The following is a 21,399-nucleotide window of genomic DNA, read 5'->3' on the forward strand; positions in this document are numbered from 1 at the left end:
GCTTACGGCAGGCTGGACCTTAATCCGCAATTTTAAGTTATCACACTATTACTACATTCTCGCTGACCCTGCATTAGGTTCTCCCATTGTTTGACGGGTATTGCATGTTAGCCTTGTGAACGACCTGACATAAAGGAGACTAATGAATACCCTTGTAAATTTTACAGGGTACAAGATACCCCAACTGATATTGATACCACGATAAAACATGCCCAGTATACTTTGTTTGATGGTTGGCGAACAAGTGAAGATGATGTGGGGCTGAGGGGAGCGTTTTGCTTTGTCGAGGTTATGACAACCCCTATTGTGTTGATGTTATGAAAAAATGTACCCAGTACATTTTGTATTGTAGTTGGGGATACGAAAGGGCATCCAGCCGTTGAAACTAAACCAGAAAGAAACACTACGATGGATTGGATTGTGTGGCCGGAGACATAGCTCTGAGTAGATGAGACGGTCATGGTTGGAATCCCTTGATATCATATATATCTACTTGGTCAGAAACGACCTGAGTTTAAACAACAACCTTCTGAATACTGGCGGCCATCTTTAAAAGAGTGCAGCAGCAAAATATGAGAGAAGCAGACGACTCGAATAAAACAGAATGGCTGACCTAGAAGTTGAGAGAAAGAAAAGAAATATTTCTTAACTTTTCTTCTCTTTTCATCTTTGATGCAATCTACTGTAAGTAGTGAAACCACACACACACACACACACACACACACACACACACACACATGAACACACGCATGCACACACACATACACACATATACACACATATAAATAGATTCGTACATGCGTACACACGAACGCACACACACAAGGTAATTCTCTTTCAATCTTCCTCTAACTCTCTTCGTCTCCTCCTCACACTCTCTATCTTCCACTCTCTCTTCCTTTCTTTTCTTCCCGTCTTTTTCTCAACAGCCCCCACCATTTAGTGCCACTGTCTCCCTTCCCCGATCTCTCTCTCACTTTCACCCTTTTCCTGTCTCTTCGCCCCCTATCCTACATTCATCTTCCTTCTCCCACACTCCTCCCTATCCCCCTTCTCTCTCTATTGACCAATCCATTACAACAAACAACAACACTCCTGGTTTCCTTTTTTTTTAACCATTTCCACCCATCCCAAGACTCGCACAGAGGCAGACTCACACAGACAATACATACATACATACGCACCTATAAAACATACATACACTCACATATATATACAGACAAACAGACAGATAAACAAATAAACAGCTAGCTAGCTAGATAGATAGATAGATAGATAGATAGATAGACAGATAGACAGATAGACAGATAGATCACATTGGTGGTTCGGGAAATCTGAAGTGGTGGCCATCAGTCTAAGCTATTGAATGTATGTGCATGAATACACGGACATACACACGCACACATGCGTGTGTATGTGTATAGGCACACGTATATGAATACGTGTATGTGTATAGGCACACGTATATGAATCCATATGCACACCATACGCATGCGCGCACACGGATTATTTGTGTCAATATGTTTTTATCTTTGTCAAGTTTATTGTAACACGGTCGGTCAATGATTACCTCTGTACACCCATACACACACATACACTTATGTACACAGACACACACACACACACACACACACACACACACGCGCACACTCGTGTACATTGGCGGGTGGGAATGTACGGGTGCATACATTCATTTGTGTGTATGTGGGTGTATATAGGTGTGTGAAGAGGAGATTGAAAGTCTAAATAAGGACAAAATATCGGGGTCGAGTTTTTTATTGTGTGTGTGTGTGTGTGTATATATTTATATTTACATATGTGCACTACGGATATACATTTATGTATATTATAAGAACAAACAAACACAAACATTATATACGAGAGTGGTGGAGGAGGGCGGTTTTACGATAAAGTCAGAACGGGCTGACGTAGTAAATCTACTTGATTTAACCGCACAATAAAGAAGTAGCAAGAATTTGGTTCATTTTGTTCGTTTTCTTTTGTGTTGTTTCAATTTGTTTCTTTCTGTGGCCAAGAAAATGAGAACAATCTGACTGGTTTCGGTGTATTTTACTAATTCTTTAAACATCGCCCTCGTATTTCTTTGCTTATAGTTATACATTATATATACAAACGAGTGAAAAAGAGAGAGAGAGAGAGAGAGAGAAAGAGAGAGAGATAGAGAGAAATGCCATATATCCATGGGCTAAAGAAAACAACATGCAATTTAATGCAAGTAAATTGCAAGCCCTCAGCTATGAGCCAGCTTGCGCTCAGATGCCGCAACAAAGATGTTTCGGACCAAAACGAGCGCCAATCGCAAAGTCAAGTTCAGTGCTTGGTCTAGGGATTGGTATGAGCAACGATGCTTCGGTTCATATACATATCACCAAGATGGTAGTAATGTCCAAGCAAATGGCCAGATGGATCCTGAGAACCTTCAGAACAAGGAACCAGGAAATTATGTCCTCAACCATCTGGACTGCTGCTCTCAAATGTGATCATCCCACGGTGCCAAATTAATAGCGGATCTTGAGGCGGTTCAGGAATGGTACACCCGGAAGATTGCATCAGTGGAACAGCTGAGCAACTGGGACTGGCTGAAAGAGTCATGACTCTACGCTCTGGAGCGAAGACAGGAGAGAGACATGCAGTGATGTACATATGGAAGATCTTAGAAGGTTTGGCATCGAACTTTGATATCGAAAGTTATACAAACCTCGGAAATGGACGTCACTGCAGTGTTGCAAAGGTTCCACCCAACCCGTACAGTGTGGGGACCAGGTACTGCAGCAATTTGGGATTCAATGGTCTATAGCTATTTAAAAGTTTTGCCAAAACATCTGAGAGATCTACATGGAGTAGGGGGGGTAGCTGTTTTCAAGAAACAACTTGATCTTCTGTTGTTCAAGGTCCCGGATGAACGTGCATCACGGCAAGGAACTCAAAAGACGGCAGCAATAATCAAACTCCCTCCTTCACCAGAAGCCATTTACAAAAAGAATGGCCATTTAAAGGTGACAACACTGGCATTGCCCCATTATAGCCACAGCGTTTGCGTTGGAACGCATAAAAGAATAAAAGAACACTGCGCGCGCGCGCACACTCACACACATATATATATACATCATAACAATCCCCAGATCACACAGTGTGTGTGTGTGTGTGTGTGTTTGTGTACGTGTGCATGTGTGTGTACGTGTGTGTTTCGGGACGCACGTTGCAAGAATTTACGACTCAAATCAAATGTAGCGAACCACCTCTGTGTGTGTGTGTGTGTATTAAACCATTTGTGTTATTTCTTTACCAAATTACGGAATCCTGTCTTTGGTCTCTCCACAATGTTCAACTATATCTATGACGTCATGAGCACTCTTGGAGAAGCGAGAGAAAATAACACAGGCATCACAGCCTTAACAATGGTCGATCTTTATAAAGAAGGCACACACAAATATACATTCATACATAAATACATATAATATATATATATACACGTACACACATATAGATGCATATATGTACACAAAAAGCGCGCGCGCGCGTGCACACATACACACACACAGACACACGCACACTGCAGTGGCTGGCCAAGACAAAATACTGACATTGTTTAGAAGTTATATAATTGTGTTCTGCAGAACTCAGCTGTTTTATTAACATACACAAACAATATTGTACAGTAGCAATATTGTGAGGCTACAAACACACACATACATACATACATGCATATCTCTCTATATATGTGTGTGTGTGTGTGTGTATAATAATATATATAGTACAGTCTGGTAATACAGTAACAATATTGTCCATGTGTGAATATATATATAACCTCTGGATATCCTTGTTGTTTATTTTGAATTTATATATATATATATATATATATATATATATATATATATATATATATATATATTTAGAGAGAGAGATGTATGTATATATACATATATACACGCGCACACACATAATTTTGCTATTCTAATACTTCATATACAGACACACGCACACACACACACACACACACCACCACCACCACCACCACTACTACCACCATCACCACGACACACACACACCAATGTTGTTTGTCACTGCATAATAATAAAGAAGTGAAAGTAACCGAATTCTTCAACGTGAACATAGAGTGTATGTACTCCAGTGCAAAAGGGGGCCACGATGTCTAAGGATCCGCCAAGAAACCGATGGTAACATCCCGACCAGTTATAGACCACGACCCGTAACGTATCGTCTGGCAGCAATATAGAAATAAGTGAAGGGAAACTATGGGATATACATCTGTAATACATATGTATACTTGTACGTGTGTGTATATATTGACAAACAAATAAGAGAGAGAGATAGACAATTAGGCAGGCAGGCAGGCAGAGACACAGACAGAGAGACAATAGATAGATAGATTGATAGATAGATAGATGTAACTAAACACACGCGTATATACACAATTCGCACTTGTTTAAGAATACGGTGTACATATTGTGCACATATTCCTAACTCAGAGAAGGCGTCAAGGTAGACACTGCCAGGTGGTGGTATCATCGTCATCTCTGTGCAATCAACAGAAGAAACTTATAGTTTTCAGAGCAGTTCTGCCATCGGAGCATCTGGCGGGGGGGGGGGGCGTCTGGACAGCAGGAAGGGGAATGGCGCAAAGACCGACTCCTTCGATGTTGTCTAATCCCAATATATTTAATGCCTGTGACCCTTAATTCACTGAATTCCTGCAACAATAAGGGGCGTTGTCCTATACTAGGGAAGTGAAGAAGTGGCATCGTTCTAACTGATTCTGTACCAAAGCATCTCTTTCGATGTAATCCATAGAAGCTGCAGGGGGGGGGGGGGTTCAGATCAAATAATGGCTGTTGAAGAGCACCCGGCCCTAACACACAGACTCCACAGAAGTAACCTACATACACTCACACACACACACCTATATACATGGCTTGCACTCATATATAATTGCAGCCGATTCTCGTTCACACACAAACACAAACAGACACACATATGCACATACACATATGCACATACACACACACACATGCAAACATACGCGCGCGCGCAAACACACATACACGTGCATATATGTGTGTGTGTGTGTGTGTGTGTGTAGCAATAATTGAATCCGGTTTGCTGGCCGCTAATCCCATGTAATCCAAGGTTGATCTCTCTTAATCTGTCAACTTTCACGTTTTATTGACTGATAAAGACCCAGCTGTAGCACATACATTCAAGAAGTGTTGCTATGTTTCAGATCAAGTATCTATGTATATGTGGATTTGTTTGTGTTATGTATGTACACACACGCATATATATATATATATATATATATATATATATATATATATATATACACACGCACAAACCCTTATTTGCTGTCCCCCACCCCCTTTATTGAGGGAGTGGGGGGACCAAATTTGTTGACACCACCACCCTCCCCACACATGACACCCGCAACCACCGTGTATAACACTTCTGTATGCAGCACCCGCGGACCACGCAAATGGCTCTTGCCGTGTTCTTCGGTCGAAGGCAAATGAAAAATAGTCCTTAGAACTACACACTGAATAATCATTTCTTCACTGCCCACCAGGGGGCTACACACACAGAAGCGACAGACAAGGACAGACAAAGGGATTAAGTCGATTACATCGACCCCAATGCGTAACTGGTACTTAATTTATCGACCTTGAAAGGATGAAAGGCAAAGTCGACCTCGGCGGAATTTGAACTCAGAACGTAGCGGTAGACGAAATACCGCAAAGCATTTCGCCCGGCGCGCTACCGATTCTGCCAGCTCGCCGCCAACACATTGAATAGTGTACTCTTAGATGCACGATTCATGAAAGCAAAACGGTATGGTCACGGTTGGAAATCCTTTAATTATAAACGTGGGGGATCAGGGCTGCCCCTAATGCCCTTCTTAACAGAGGTAACCCTCAAGTTGTTCTTTGAGATGTTGGTCGACGGAAGTTTCACCTACATCGGAATTAGATCAGTATTAAGAGAGATGGGCGCTGCCCCGCCTTCTCTTAATAGATTACAAGAGTACTCAGATACTGCTAACACTACTACTACGACTGCAACCACTAACAATAGCACTACTACCACCATACACTCCTGCTGCTACTACTACTGCTACTAAGCTACTTAACATTCTGAGTTATTTAAGTAACAAACCTCACCACTACCCCCCCCCCCCTCACTACCACCACCACCACACATACTACCATCATCGTAACAATTACCAATCCTCCTCCCGCTCCCACATCCTGGTGGTAACACGTCTCTTTACAGCCTCTCTATTCTCATTACTCTCTACCTTGGCTTGTGACGATGATGATGATGCTACTCATCGACGTGAATCACTGTCAGAGATACTCGGTTGAATCGCCTTGACGCTACACAGTACTCCCAGCTCCCCTCAATGTATACTCATGCCGTTCACTGCTCCTCAATAACAGATCGCGACCGGTTTATACTCTTTGTCACCGATACTCTTGACGGTTCCAAATAGATATGCTGCAGATATACTCTCAAACGAGTACTGGCTGATTGGTGCCGTAGATGATGCATACTCGTTGACTGAAGGATGAGAGAGTGGGACTGGCCCTGCACAAAACCAGGCAGACCCCGAGAGTAATAAGAATAATAAATCTCTGCTGTCTTGTGGGGAAATTTATTGAGTATTTGGAAAAGGCTAAGAGAGTAACCCCACCCCACTTCTGTACATCTGAATATATATATACTCCTTATGTACCTAAATATACCCCTTATATAACTCATCCCTACACCTTTATACAATTGTAGTCATGGTAACCCTTACTGTGTGTGGTTGGGGGTCTCTTATGTAATATCTGTCCGACAGTACCTAAAATAAACTCCTTAAATCTCACCTAAGCGACCCCTTCTCCTTTCTCCATCTGTAATTATGCTAACCCTTGCTTCATGTAATAGGGGTCACCTATTTATGTAACGGTTGTGTACAATAGCTGTCACCTAACTGACCCCAAGACCCCTTTGGGTCTGTAATTATACCCTTTCCTTCTTCCCACCACCCGCCAAGGTAGGGCTATGCTATTTAGGCCCTCTTCCCAGACTTTAATGGGGTAGGGGTATTAATTAGATGTTTCTATATCGAGACGCTTGTTAGACACTTCCTGTTTCAGGTAGTTACGAGTGTATACACACACACACACACACACACACACAAACGTATATATAGTCGGTAGGATATATAGGCACATACAGGCGTGTATATAGTCTGGCACACATATATATATATAATTGCGAAGGCGCGTGGCTTAGTGGTTAGCATATTCGGCTCACGATCGTAAGGTCGTGAGATCGACACCCAGCAGTGCGTTGTGTTCTTGAGCAAAATAGAAAGCAAAGTCGACCTCGGCGGAATTTGAACTCAGAACGTAAAGACAGACGAAATACCGTTAAGCATTTCGCCCGGTGTGCTAACGTTTCTGCCAGCTCGCGTGCGTGCGTGCGTGCGTGCGTGCGCGCGCGCGTTTGTTAGTAGCTGTAAAAGCTACATGAGTGCTACAAGGGTCTGAATTTTTACGCAAGGCAATTCCTGACACGAAACTAAACCTCCGCATCACTTATGTAACTCCACAATTAATAAAGAAAGAATTATATTTCCTCTACTTTATGCGTTGCGTTCTATTCCGTTTTAACCATCAAATCTACATACATATGTGTTTATATACGTGTGTTGTGTGAGTGTCTATATGTGGATATGTGTGTGTATGATATATATACACACACACACACATATGTACGTATATATGTATATGTGTTACTCGGGGAGTTGTAAGGTTACCTACATCTTGTGTGCGTGTGTGTGCGTGCGATATTTAAACTTCATTCCAAACTGTGTTGATGACACCCATTACTTCCCTTTCTTCCTGAAAAACTGTCAACTCAACCTTTATAAATCAGTTCAAGTCTCTAATATAATAATATCCTCCCAGAAATCTTGTTTAATCACTGACCTTTTCTCTAATCTACTTAAATCTGATATCTCTTCCATCTTTAACTCCTCTCTCGTCACTGGCCATATTTAACACGGCTTTATATTACATACAACTGACCTTTTTTTCTTGGACTATTTAACACCTCCATCTTTAGATAATTTTACTCTACCCCATTTAACTCTATTATGTTCACAGTCACCAACACACCTTTGTCCCCCCACATATAACTGACCTCTTTACACCTTATTTATTCAATCATGTCTGACACATTTGATTAAGATTTCTCCCATATTTAACTTACTTTCTTTCCGCCATCTTAAATTGGTCGCCTGATGAAAATTTCAATGATATTTTCCACCATATCGGTTCCTCTGAAACTCTATTAAACATGGATTTCGCCTCGCGTTTAACGGGTTAAATATCAACTTAACCTAACCTTTGTCCGCCTACTTAAGTAATTTCATGTGTTGCAGCCATTTTTAACTACCTTTTCGTGGACAAACTATACTCACTTGACTTTATTTCCATCCTGAGAGGGCTGAGTAAACCGTCTGGCTTCGGTTTCTATTTTATTTACGCCAAAATGTTCCATAAATGGCACTATCAGTAGATAAGCTCTTTTTGCAACTTGTAAGCATGACATCAACAACATATACAAGACATCTTGATTTGTCGGTCGTATTGAAATGCAGCAGACGACAGATTAAGACAAAGCAGTTATTTACTGTCAGCAGATCTCTCCAGTCGGTAGCTTCGTTCTTCTTAACATTTTTAGTGTTTTCAAAATTAACATCGTTAATTTTCATTCTTTATCTCAGACTCACTCTTATCAAACAGATCTATTATTCCACTTTTTGACTTTCTTCATTTACTCCATGATTTTTTTTCTCAGTCACATCGTTGCATTACTCAGTTGCTTTAAGATTTGATATCTTGAGCTTCTTTAGGTCTCGTCTTCAATCACATAGGCTCAGGATAACATCAATATCCTATGAATTCTCCCTTTCTTTTCGTCAGTCCTTCGATAGCTCATTAATGAGAGTTAAGATATATGCTTGTAGTAAGGTGAGAGCAACAAACCTGCCGCTCACGTCGATTTAAAAGACTAGCCTGGCTCTTTCAATTTGTCCACATCGAATCTTATACGTGGAGTTCTTAACTTAAAGAGCTTCATCGGTTTGAACTTGATCGGTTTGAGCATTGAGTTATGCTATGTCGTGATTCTAGTCCATATCAACCCCAGGGAGAGTCCTGGTCTACAGGCTCCGAATATTTGGGATGCGAGGACGAAGTTGATCTGGTTTGGTAACGAATATAACTATTAGGTACAGGTCACGTTTTAGGACCAAAAAAGAGCTAACAAATAAGAAAAAACGACCAATCGCGACTGTTGTTGAGGGCAAAAAGGTTTTTATCTTCACAGGCGAGGCTGCTATTGTCGAAAGATGGATTGAGTGTTGCAAAGGATTTTGAAACGAAACTCAATCGAGACACCAACATTTTGGACAACAACAAAGAATTTGAATGGAATTGGAAGAGGCTGGGCACATTCTCAATGACAGAAACCTACCAGGAGTGAACCACATGCCAGATCAGCTTTTGTATGATAGAGGGAGAGAAATCATCGTGATAGAGTCAGAGAATATAGGGAGTAAAGGAGGCGCCAAAAGGATGGGCTGTGCAGCTACACGAGAGCCTGTAATACACACACACGTACGTACATATATACATACATACATACATATATATATATATATATATATATATATATATATATATATATATATATATATATATATATGGAAACTGAATTTTTCTCTCGTAACACGAGCTTCACGCCGCTCCCATCCTTAGACGAGGACAGTTGCTAGTTGGAACCGTCCTCAGGTGAAGATTGTAGTGGCGTAAAACACGAGTCCTGAAATGTAAATTCATTATCTACTGTATAACATGTATTGAGGACTCTTCTGTGATTTGGTCCACGCAATTCAACGCCGTGTGTGTGCATGTTTATATGCTTGTGTTTATTTTCATCTGTGCATTTTTATGTGTGTGTGTGTGTGTGTGTGTGTGTGCAGTTGTATGCGTGTACTGATTTGCATGTATACACATGTGAATATATTTGCATATCTGTATTTACTTATTCATGTATTATGCTTAGTATGTACACACACACACATATATTGTACATTTTATACCAGTTTATCTGAATGTGGGGGTGGGGTGGGCGGGTATTAACGCCAGTTTGCCAGCCTTTATTTCCTTTAGATTCTGCTATCTTTCACACACACACACACACATATATATATAATATATATATATATATATATATATATATATATATATATATATATATATGTTATTGATTATGCATTCACTAAATAAATTGTATTCTACATCAGCGAGTCTGTATAATCATCCATTAACTAATTATCGTTTATTTATTATACATTTTTCTAATTAATTGATGAAGTGCATTATTTATTTTTCACACCCTCGAACTATTTTCGGTGCAACACTCGACTTCAAGGTTGCTTCGTAGCTTTTGTTTTAACACCATTTATTACCAAATAACTATTTTCTTTTATATCTTTAAATACTGTAAATTATATATGCCCTTAGATATATTTATATACTCTGAAATATGTAATCGAAGCACCGATAAAGATTGGCTTTGCCAAAGGACAAGATAGTATTTATTCCACACACACACACACACACACACTTTCATCCAATCAGATTTGCTATTTCATTTCGAAAACGTTTATAGTACCCAGTGTCATTGTCTTTTTCATTGATCATCAACCAATCCCAAAGACAGTCCGTCGGGGTTCCTAGAATTGAATTAACCGGACCAAGTTCCTCTCATAGTTCGCTCTATGTTGTCTTCTCGGGTGATGGGAAAACAGGCATCTTTTAATCTGACCACCAAACCACACAACTTGAACCGCCACCACCCCACTCCTCTTGCTAAATAAGTCACAGTTCTGTTTTGTGTCGTTCATCAATTTAGAATTAGAAGAAAATGTATAAAGTAAAACAATGTTCGGAAGTCACAGAATTTAAATTATCAAAGAGACACATTCTTAAAAGCTTCTGACATCGGGAAACCGTGGAAAACATTCAACATCCAACTGTATTATATGGCAATAAAAAAAAAACCATAAGTACAAACATAATTAAATACAAAAAAAAGAAACTTGTAATAAGTCACATATTCGACGTCATGATAACGCCGGTTACCTCTGCAAATTGTGTGTGTGTGTGTGTGTGTAGATAAGATAGATGGACGGATGAACTGACAGAGGATAGAAAGATAGATAGATATTTTAAGTCAAAGAACTCAATACATAAATAGGGTGTATATATTTATTAAATAACGACAAAAACATAACTCATCTAGTTTCGTTGACATCAGAATTCGTCAGAGAATATTTCCTGTCGAATTCCACTCCGTTTTCTGTGATTCCCTGAGACGACGCTAAAAACCAAGCACTGACCTATCATTTGTTCTCTTTCACACACGTGTTTCGTCTTAACTGTTTACTTGAATAAGCTGGCCAATATCCTGACATGCGTGCGCACGCGTGTGTGCATAGATATAGATACATATATACTCACACACGCAATTGTGTGTGTGCACATATATATATAGTCATGCTACAGGTTCGAGTTAATTAATCCAGTGTTAACCCATCCAATGAATTAGGTTTTAGTTTGTATCCGATTAAGACGTTACGTCAGTGAATACGAAGGCGGAGAGCTCGGGAGTGGACCTGCTTAAAGAGACGTAGACACAACACACACACACACACACACACACACACACACGCACCCAAGCATGCCTGATCAAGGGAATTCTGCTCGACATTATTATTATTATTATGTAAGGATCAAAAAGAACCAACCAAGTACTACATTTGCCACTGCACTTTAAAAATTAGAACACATCTTTTTTGTCAAAGACTTGCAGAATTGATCGACTGATCGAGGTCATTTGAAAGCAGATGTACATACATACATACATACATACACACAAACATACATACACACAAACATACATACATACATGCATGCATGCATACATACATACATACATGTATTAATGTATGCATATAAATAATTCAAACCTAATCTGAATGAAAAATCTGATTTATAATTTTAAATTTTAAATAAATTTCAATGCGAAACAAAGAAATAAATTACTTCTTAGCTTGCATGAGATTTGAAACTGTATCTAACTTTTCCAAGATATGATTTTCAAATGAGGGAGTTTGATAAACAATACTTCAACGTATAGTGTCTGTACAGCGCCGTCTAAGGAAGATGATCGGGAAAGTGGGTTGGTGTTTGTGGTGGGGGTGCGGGGTACACGTTTTCATTTCGGTTTTGCGTCATCAAATTTGGAATATCTGATCCAAGCAGATCCAGGAGATCCATGTTTTGCATCTCTCCTCCATTCCACTATAAACAATGATGCCATCTGTAGAAGTACGAACGGAAATCGCCGAGTCTTTTGGTTATCGTTCCTTCTAAGTTGCTTCTTTCACCTCTCAATACATCAACATCATTTCTACGACGAAGACAAATGGAGAAATATATCCCTCTTGAAGCGGTGCCATTGAAATGCCTTCCTCGAGATTCCTACTCTCCCCATAACTTTAGCAGATCTTCCATTTCGGTTGTGTATCTGTGTGAATGAGGGGCTCTTCGTCTTCAGTTAGCCTACTGTAGGCTCCAAAACATAACTAATATGAACTATTCTCTAGCACGATAGGTGAGGGCAGCAAAACCTAACCTGTGTTCATTGCCAATAATGAAAGAAATGGGTTGGCTATGTCCATAAATCTGTTCTCCTCGTTGGTCTTGCTTTCACACCATACAATATTTTCAGCTCCCTTGAGGAAACGGGCGAATTTGAAGCTTCTTTTTCATCGTCCAAGTTTCTGCTACGAAGACAAGAATGCTCTCCATGCGGTCCCGAAGAAAGAAAATCTCTTCATATTTGAAATGTTTGATTAAAAGATGTTTTAAAGCTTGTTACTGGTACTCCAGTAACTTTTTTACTCTCAGCATGTATGTATGTGTGTGTATATATGTGTGCGTGTATGTGTATCTGTGTGATTACGACGTACGTACACACACATTTCATAAATATTTGATCGGTCAAACTGTTGACTGTCAAATTCTTCTCTTGGCCTTTGTCTCATCCCTTTGTTGCTGCCTTTGCTGTTTTTGTTGTTGTTGTTGGTGGTGGTGGTGGTGATGCCTTGTAAATGGTGATGTAATGGTTGTTGTATGTGAATGGGATGGTTATGAGGGTGAGCTGAAGGGGTGGTTGGCGGTGCTGATGAGGGTGTGGAAACAGGTGGTGGAGGGCGAAGAGAAATATAGAAAGATAAAGAAACCATGAGACGAGATGGTCTGATTAGGAGAGGGAGTGACTAATAATGACAAAGAAGGGGAGGGTAATTGATTTGTATTAGATATGCTTGGAGGTGGAGGGAGCAGTGTTAGTGGCCAGAGGGTTTGTAAACAACTTAAACCAAAAACCAACAAACGTATTCATGTTTCTACATAAACATCCACATGTGTATATTTAGATCCTCTGACCGCGAGTCCACCGTCCTAATCACTGGGCCATTGCGCCTCCATATAAGAGTAGAATTAAGCATTTAGAGATAATAGAGAGGAAGGGAAGATATTACCAGATTCCTTCACTCGCTCGTTCGCCACCTCACATTAAGAAGACTGTAAATTGAAGTATTTAACGATCCGTAATTATGTAATTGTCTTCTAAAAAGGCCGAAAGATGTAATCAAAATTTCGTCGGCGTCTTTTGAAAGGTTGTCTATTTGTACTTCCTGTGTCCTAGTATTTCATGTACTTCATTCCTGTGCCTCGAACAAACATCTGCCAAACGTTATAACGATCGTGGGCCAACCTTCACGTCACTGACCAAATAATTAGGGAGCCTTAAACGTCTTAGCCGTGGATCTTATGTCTGTCAGGAGCCCATAGCCTCATTAGGCAGGAGCTTATCCCAGTTTCTGCGGCGTCTATGTGACCGAGATTACAAAACTGACAGCCACGCCTGAACGAAAGACCCTCGGGTATTACTGGTGAATATTTCCAGCTGAGTGGAGTGAAACGATGTAAAATGGGGAGGGTGATCGAGATAACAATGTACCGCCCGATCTGGGAATCGATCCTACGACCTCACTAAACATAACCACAACGAAATAGTAGACCGGGACATAAAACAGGGACATCTAAAAAAAAAACAAGAGTCGATGCCGGAAGAAGTGCTCCAGTATGGCATGTACAGTGCAATATGTATTGAACAGGAAAGGACATCGAGATGGGAATATAATGGGGTCAATAAGTGCCTGTATATAGTAAGTTATTTAGTGTGTTTATACAAGTGTGTACCGTGCATATATATATATATATATATATATATATATATATACACACATATATATATATATACATATATATATATACATATATATATACACATGCAGAAACACGCACTCAGACAGATACATATATACAATATATACACTTTATATATGCAATTTGTGTGTGTGTGTGTGTGTATGTGTGTATGTATATAAATATGTGTGTACGTGTAATGTATATTTATATGTATATATGTAAGTATGCATATATCTTTGTGCGTTTATAGATGTATATGTACCTTATGCGCACATATAAACGCTCATTTCTTATCCTTTGGGTCTATATAATTATATGTATCCATGTGTGCATGTGTCTATATATATATATATATATATATATATATATATATATATATATATATATATATACATGTATGTCTATTTGTAAGTATATATGTCTGTTTGATTAAATGTGTGTGGTGTTATAAGCGATGCAGCGCGGCGTCTGTGTTATAACTGTGCACATTAATTGGCCTCAATTTGAATCAGTCAACAGACGAGGAGAGGTGAAAGGGCAACGTTTGTGGAAATTCCCCAAAATTTTACCAGCTGAAATTTATCACACACACGCGCACACGCCGACACATACGCGTAACAATGTATACATGTTCTGTACCCGTACATATGCACAAACGGCCCGGCATTCATACCACGTAATTCAATCGTGCAACAGACGCATATATTTTTACAGCCTCAAATGTAAGACAGACATGCACACACCCACACACAGATGCATACACACACACACAGCAAATCTGTGTCTTTCTTTATAGATTCGGTGGATGACCAGAGTAACTGGAGGGTTCTTTGCATTAAGGGCCCTGAATTCATTGAACTAACTCTTATTGAAGCCCTTTGTAAAGAAAGGGAGGAAGAGGAAAAGAAATGATGTTCTGAAAGGCGACACATCCACGAAGACATGTTTCTTAATGTAACGTCCCAGTTGGTTTGCTGTAAAATTGACTCTGTTTTTTAAAAAGAGGATCGCGTGATCCAAACTTGGAGTCCTTAACGTTGACTTCGTAATTTTATCAATGTCACCACTAAACATAATTGCTATAGACAAGGATTTCCGACAAACCAATAAGGGAATAACTGTAGCATTGTGACCTCTCGCCCCACGGCCACTCCAGCAGCTAAATGATCACTTATTAACTCTACTCTCTTTACAATGACTGCCACACGTTTCATGTGGCATCTCTTAAGATAAACAACCCTTCCACACACACATGCGCATACAAACAGTAACAACAAATTGAAAAGTTGGTCAGACATCGATGTTCCATGACAAAAACATGCTGGACAAACGGCTTGGGAATCAGTGTCGTAAATATCACCTTCATGTCCAAGTGATTCAGTCCAAAACCACATTGGTACTCTCAGTGAAGTAGCTAACCCCTTTTCTGAGATGGTGTTGTCACACACACACACACAATATTCACAGAAATCCTAAGCTAGGCAATGGTGTGTCTTCTCACTTTGTCTTCCCCCCACCCACACCCACCCCCGCTACTACAATTGTCTCAACTCGTTTAATCGTTTTGTGCCATCTCTAAGACACTCCCATGTTGGGTCCATAATCCAAGCCCTACACTAAACAGTCCTTCTTCCTCCTAAAATCAGTCACAAATCTTACGAGAGCCGGAGAGCTTGTATCACATCCCACCTTTGGACTGATTTCCTCCTCTGTGCCATAGACCTGCGTCACACCCAGTCTCTCAGCTGACTTCCTCCTCCTCCTCCCTCACGCCCCCACTCCTGTGCCACTCTGTCATCGCTAATTGTTGTCACGAGGAAACAATTATAACTGGATCCACTTGAGAAACTATTACAGTGATATGCCAGTGTGTGGACGTGTGTGTGTGTGTGGGGGGGGGGGTTATAGTGTGTGTGTGTGTGTGTGTGTGCTGTTCAGTCTTAATGTGTTATTGACCGGTGACGTTAATCCTTCGAGTGTTTCCTTAAATAAATACACCTCACTTAACCAATCTCTTTTTTTACTTACTCCTCTGTTAGCGTTTATGTATGGAACATGACAAAACTATGGAACGACATCCAATACATAATTTATTGCACACACACACACATTATTTGTAAAGCATTTAACTGGTAAACCGATATTTTAAATGAATGAATACACACATACACACGTATGTGTCAATACACACGCACACAGATACACACACGCATATATACACATATATGTATGTATGTGTGAGTGTATGTATGTATCTATCTAGCCATCTATGTGTGTGTGGATGGATGGATTTGGGAAACACTAGTATATTAGAACTGTTCAATAAAACACTTATCCATCTCCGCCGCCCATTATTCCTGAGAGGGTGGTGGGTGTAGGTTCTTCAAACCCCTCTTCCATAGGATCCGGTCAGAACCAACCGTAGTTACACTCTCCGGCTGAATTCCCAAGCGCCAGCAACTGAAATCCATGGATATTATCCAACCATCTCATTCTTGCTCTGTCTCTACGTCTTCTACTGAGTGGCTCAGCTTGAAGAATCCGTCAGCGATTCTTTCCAGTCTAATTCTTATCCTACATCTGCTGTGATCCTTAATGTGAAGAAATAGTGGTTCGACCTGGAGAGATTCCCTCATCCCCGGGGCACGCACCCTAGTGAATAAAGTTACTCAACAACCGACACAGATGTCCAGTGGGAAAAGGATCTCAGCCACTGTTCAACACCACTGACCTCTATCACGGCCAGTTGGTGGCTAACATCTTTTACCTGAAATATATTCATCCTATACCGTTCGGCAAGTTTGATGGCCAACGTTTTAAAGATTTATCTGTCTCATGCATTAAATTAAATGACCACCCCTGTAGAAAATATCTTGTTGAATCGTCCAAAGATATATTGATTAAATGATCGGTTCCGCAAAGAGAAATTAGATGGATTAAACCCGAAAAGTATTAGAACACGGATAAGATGTTTGGAACGGAAAAAAAAAATGGCGGTGCCCCAGTATGGCCGCAGTCCACTGGTTGAAACTTGTAAAAGAGTAAAATGAAATGAAATAAAACAAAATGAGATAAAATGAAAAGATGAAGTTGTTATTAAACGTAATTGGTTGATGTAAAATGTTGCCAACGGATGTCACATCTTTCATGTTTAATTAAAATTGACACCTTTCCACTTCAACCGGAAGTGACACCTTTCTGAAGGTCAACCATAAAATGGCGTTCCCTGTTTAATTGTTGGTGTGATCTGAGAAAATAGGTTAGTAGTAGTAGAGGTGGTGGTCGTGGAGATGCATTGTAAATATGGTGTGATGTGATATATTGGTGGAGGCGGTGGTAGCGGTGATGGTGTGCGCGCTTGTGTGTGGAGGGGTGGCTGTAATGCACTTTGTGGAGCCGTGACGTTGGATGGTGTGGTGACATGGGTGGGTGAGTACGAGGTGGTGGTGCGAGGGAATATTGAAGTTAATGATGTAATAGAGGGGTGAGGGGGAGGAGGAGGAGGAGAAGAGGTTGGAGTGAAAGTGAAGCAGCGATGAGTGGAGCCTTTCTAATCAAAGAGTGAATCGGTGAAGACATTGAGTGGCGTGTGAGAGTGAGTGTGACTGTGAGGTAACGAAAGGATGGAGTGAAGTCAAAGGTGGGAAAGGTAAACTGAGTGAAAGTGGACGTCCTTGAGTGAATGTGGAGTGGAGTGGAGGTCATTCAGTGAGGAAGATGTTTTGTGAGTGTCCTAGAAGGGGTGGAGAGCTGTCGATGTGGGGGGGGGGACCGTTGAGAAGACTTAATGCAAAAATATTTTGGTATTATAAGAGTTGAGGTGTATGCGTGTTTGTGTGTGCGTCTGCGTGTGTGTGAGAAAAAGAGAGAGAGAGTGAGAGTGTGTGTGTGTGTGTGTGTGTGTGTGTGAGAGAGAGAGAGTTTGTAGTGTGTGTGAATACTTGTACATATGTGAATGAATGTGTGATATAAATGTGTATGTATATACAGCTGAGTGCTTATATATGTGATATTTGCATATTTGTAAGTATATGTGTGTGTGTGTGTGTGTGTGTGTGTGTGTGTGTGTGTTAGTGGGTGTAATGTAGATATACATATGTATTTATACGTGTGATGTTTATCAGTCTAGATATGCACATGTATATGTCATATATATGTGTGTGTGTGTGTGTGTGTGTGTGTGTGTGTGTGTGTGTGTGTGTGTATATACATGTATCTTTGTGTATGTATGTATATGTTGATAAATATGTTTCTCTATGTATGTGTTCATACATATTTATATATGCGTGTGCACGTAAGATTGTGTATGTATGAGTTTGTGTGTATGTGTGTATTTGAGTATATGTATATGTATGTATGTATATACATACACACACATACACACGTGTGTGTATGTGTGTGTCTGTGTGTGTGTGTTGTAACAACCTCCCTAATAGTTATTGTTTTATCATTTGTTTATCTTTTTTTTTGTTTTTCTTCTCTTCAATGTTTTATTTACTTTTTTTATATATATATTTTTCTTCTTCTTCGCCAGTTCCTTCAACAGACGACTGCTGCTGCTGCTGCTGCAGTTCTTTGCCGAAGGCAAAAACTATTTCGTGTGACAGAAGACGAGACTTTGTTCAGTTAAGACAGAATTACCAACCGGATAAGGCAGCGCTTTTGCCCCCTCCTTGAAGACACTCGCCACAGAGCAGCAACACCGATTGTGACACGGTACCCCCAATACGCAATCGTTACCCATACCATAATAGAAGAGTACCTCTAAACCACAGTACCACCGAGCAACAGTACAGCAGTACTCACACAACAATACAGAAATATCAGCAAAGGGAAAAAAAAGTATATATATATATATATAAAGAATAGGTTGAATAGAAGCAAGAACTAGGTAACATATTTTTTATACATACACACATATATAGCCATAGAAATATATATATGTGCGTGTGTGTAGATGGCTGTAAAAGCATGGGTGTGTAGAAATGAGTTGTGTGTTTGTTTGGAGTGAGCGTGTGTGCTGTTAAACAACTTGAAGAGTTTTCCTGTGAAGGTTTACCAATGTTACGATGAAACTCCGTCCGTTGGAAACATCTCTTGCGAACAAATACAAACATTTCAATAGCGACAACAACAACAACAAGAACTATAACAAGAATATCTACGACGACCACCGCACCATCATCATCATCATCATTTCCAGCAACTACAACTACAACGACGACGACAGATGTAGGAAACAAACCAAGGAATATAGTTCCAGTCCTTTCAAACAGAAGATTTTCAAGGAACTTTTGCAATAAGAAACCAGTAAGTCCATCGTTTCTGTTTCTTCTGCTATGTCTTTTACCTATGTCACCTTGCTTTATTATCATCATTATCGTTATTATCATTATTATTATTATTATTTATCAGTTAAGGTGGTGAGCTGGGAGAATCGTTAGCGGCATTTCTTCCGACTCTCCGTTCTGAGTTCAAATGCCGCCGGAGTTGATAAAATAAGTAACCAGTTGCATACTGGGGGGGGGGGGGTCGCTGCAATCGACTTAGCCTCTCCCCCGAAACTGCTGGCCTTGTGCCAAAATTTGAAATTTGGTGGTGGTGGTGGTGGTGGTGTTATGCTTTGACATGAACGGACGTTGTCAGGCTGCTCCTAGAAGACTGAATTCCTACCAATTTTTACTTGGGAATCATTTCGGCGGTGGGTGGGGTGGTTGTTTTACGGACAGCCTTCGGCGATGTAAGAATGTGTCTAGTTTCCAAAATTGATGATATAACAAGAACCCGTGCATCTGCCCAGACTGGTTCCACAATATATGGTATACTTGACACAAGTTGTACCCCATTTTATTTAGATGCAGAAACAAACGCTTTGTGATTGATGAAGCGGTGGGAAAAGCCAGCTGTTATACGGGCGACATTATAACTTTCTCCTTTTGTTCCGTTAGCTTCGGGCTTTCTGCCCTGCGAAGATGGAAAAGCGGAGAAAACTAACAGCAACAACAGGAGCAACAGGTGGCAGAAACTGATGATTCCAGAGCAGCACTAGTTTTAGTTCGGAGAGTTTGGAAAGCTTCCAGAAGCAGACGACCAGCGATGTGGGTAGGTGGGTGGCGGTACTTTTTTCACAGCCAGTAATATCATCCGGTTGCCTGAAGACAATGACGAGATAAAAGAAGCCCGCACCTTATTCTCTGTCATGAGATCAAGAACGTATTTCCGAATGTTCTGTCGCAGACACCAGTCTTTCGAGGACAAATAGAACCACCTCCGTTTGGGGGAGGGAGTATCTCACCCACCCATGTCACCACACCAGCCAACGTCACACGACTCCACAAAGTACATTACAGCCACCCCTCCACACACGCGCGCGCACACCATCACCACCACCAATATATCACATCACACCACCAATTCAAGCACAATTCTACATGACCCCTACTTCGTTCACACACACACTTCAGGTAGATGAATGTTGACGGAGAGGAGTAAAACAACTTAAAATGAGGATTAATAAAGGCTGAAAATTCAGCTGATATCGTTGTTAAGGAGCAGAAGGAAAGGAAGATCTGGAAATGGAGATAACCAGAGAGAAAACAGAAGCAACGTTTATAGGAACATGTATTTTGGCGCTTATTAAAGGTGCAGATCAGCGGTTCTCAAACGGGGTCCGTATGGCCTTTGGGGTTCCATGTTAGATTTTGATGTTAAAATTGATTCCCTATAAATTGGTTATATTGCTACAATACTCAAAATGTTTTAACAATTGTTTCTATCCAGTTCTTTATATTTAATGATAAGAATATAATAGGATTTTGTTTAAACATCGAATGACTAAGGGGACCCATCCGAGTAAAATAAAGAGCAAATGGGTCCATAGGTTAAAAATGGCTCAGAACCACAGGGGTCGACAAATACAAAGCTAAAACGTCAGTGCTTCTGGTAAACATACACAGACTAT

The 21,399-nt window shown here is 40.3% G+C and overlaps 1 protein-coding gene and 1 long non-coding RNA gene across 4 annotated transcripts in view; one reads left to right on the top strand and one right to left on the bottom strand.

Moving 5' to 3' along the window:
• The window catches only part of LOC149131276 (uncharacterized), a 137,019-nt gene that overhangs the window by 106,431 nt on the left and 9,189 nt on the right, over window positions 1-21,399 (bottom strand). The window lies entirely within an intron of this gene.
• Window positions 1-21,399, top strand: part of LOC106869064 (uncharacterized) — a 48,944-nt gene that overhangs the window by 7,363 nt on the left and 20,182 nt on the right. For 2 of the 3 annotated variants that reach the window (XM_014914573.3, XM_014914574.3), the window contains exon 2: window positions 18,973-19,748. The gene's annotated coding sequence lies outside the window, so the exon portion shown is untranslated. Of the gene's footprint in view, window positions 1-17,996; window positions 18,088-18,972; window positions 19,749-21,399 lie in introns of those variants that run through there. The other variant, XM_089341430.1, reaches the window with a different exon arrangement.

Source organism: Octopus bimaculoides, chromosome 24, assembly GCF_046866305.1.
Source record: "Octopus bimaculoides isolate indiv1 chromosome 24, ASM4686630v1, whole genome shotgun sequence".
Classification (NCBI taxonomy): Eukaryota; Metazoa; Mollusca; class Cephalopoda; order Octopoda; family Octopodidae; genus Octopus; species Octopus bimaculoides.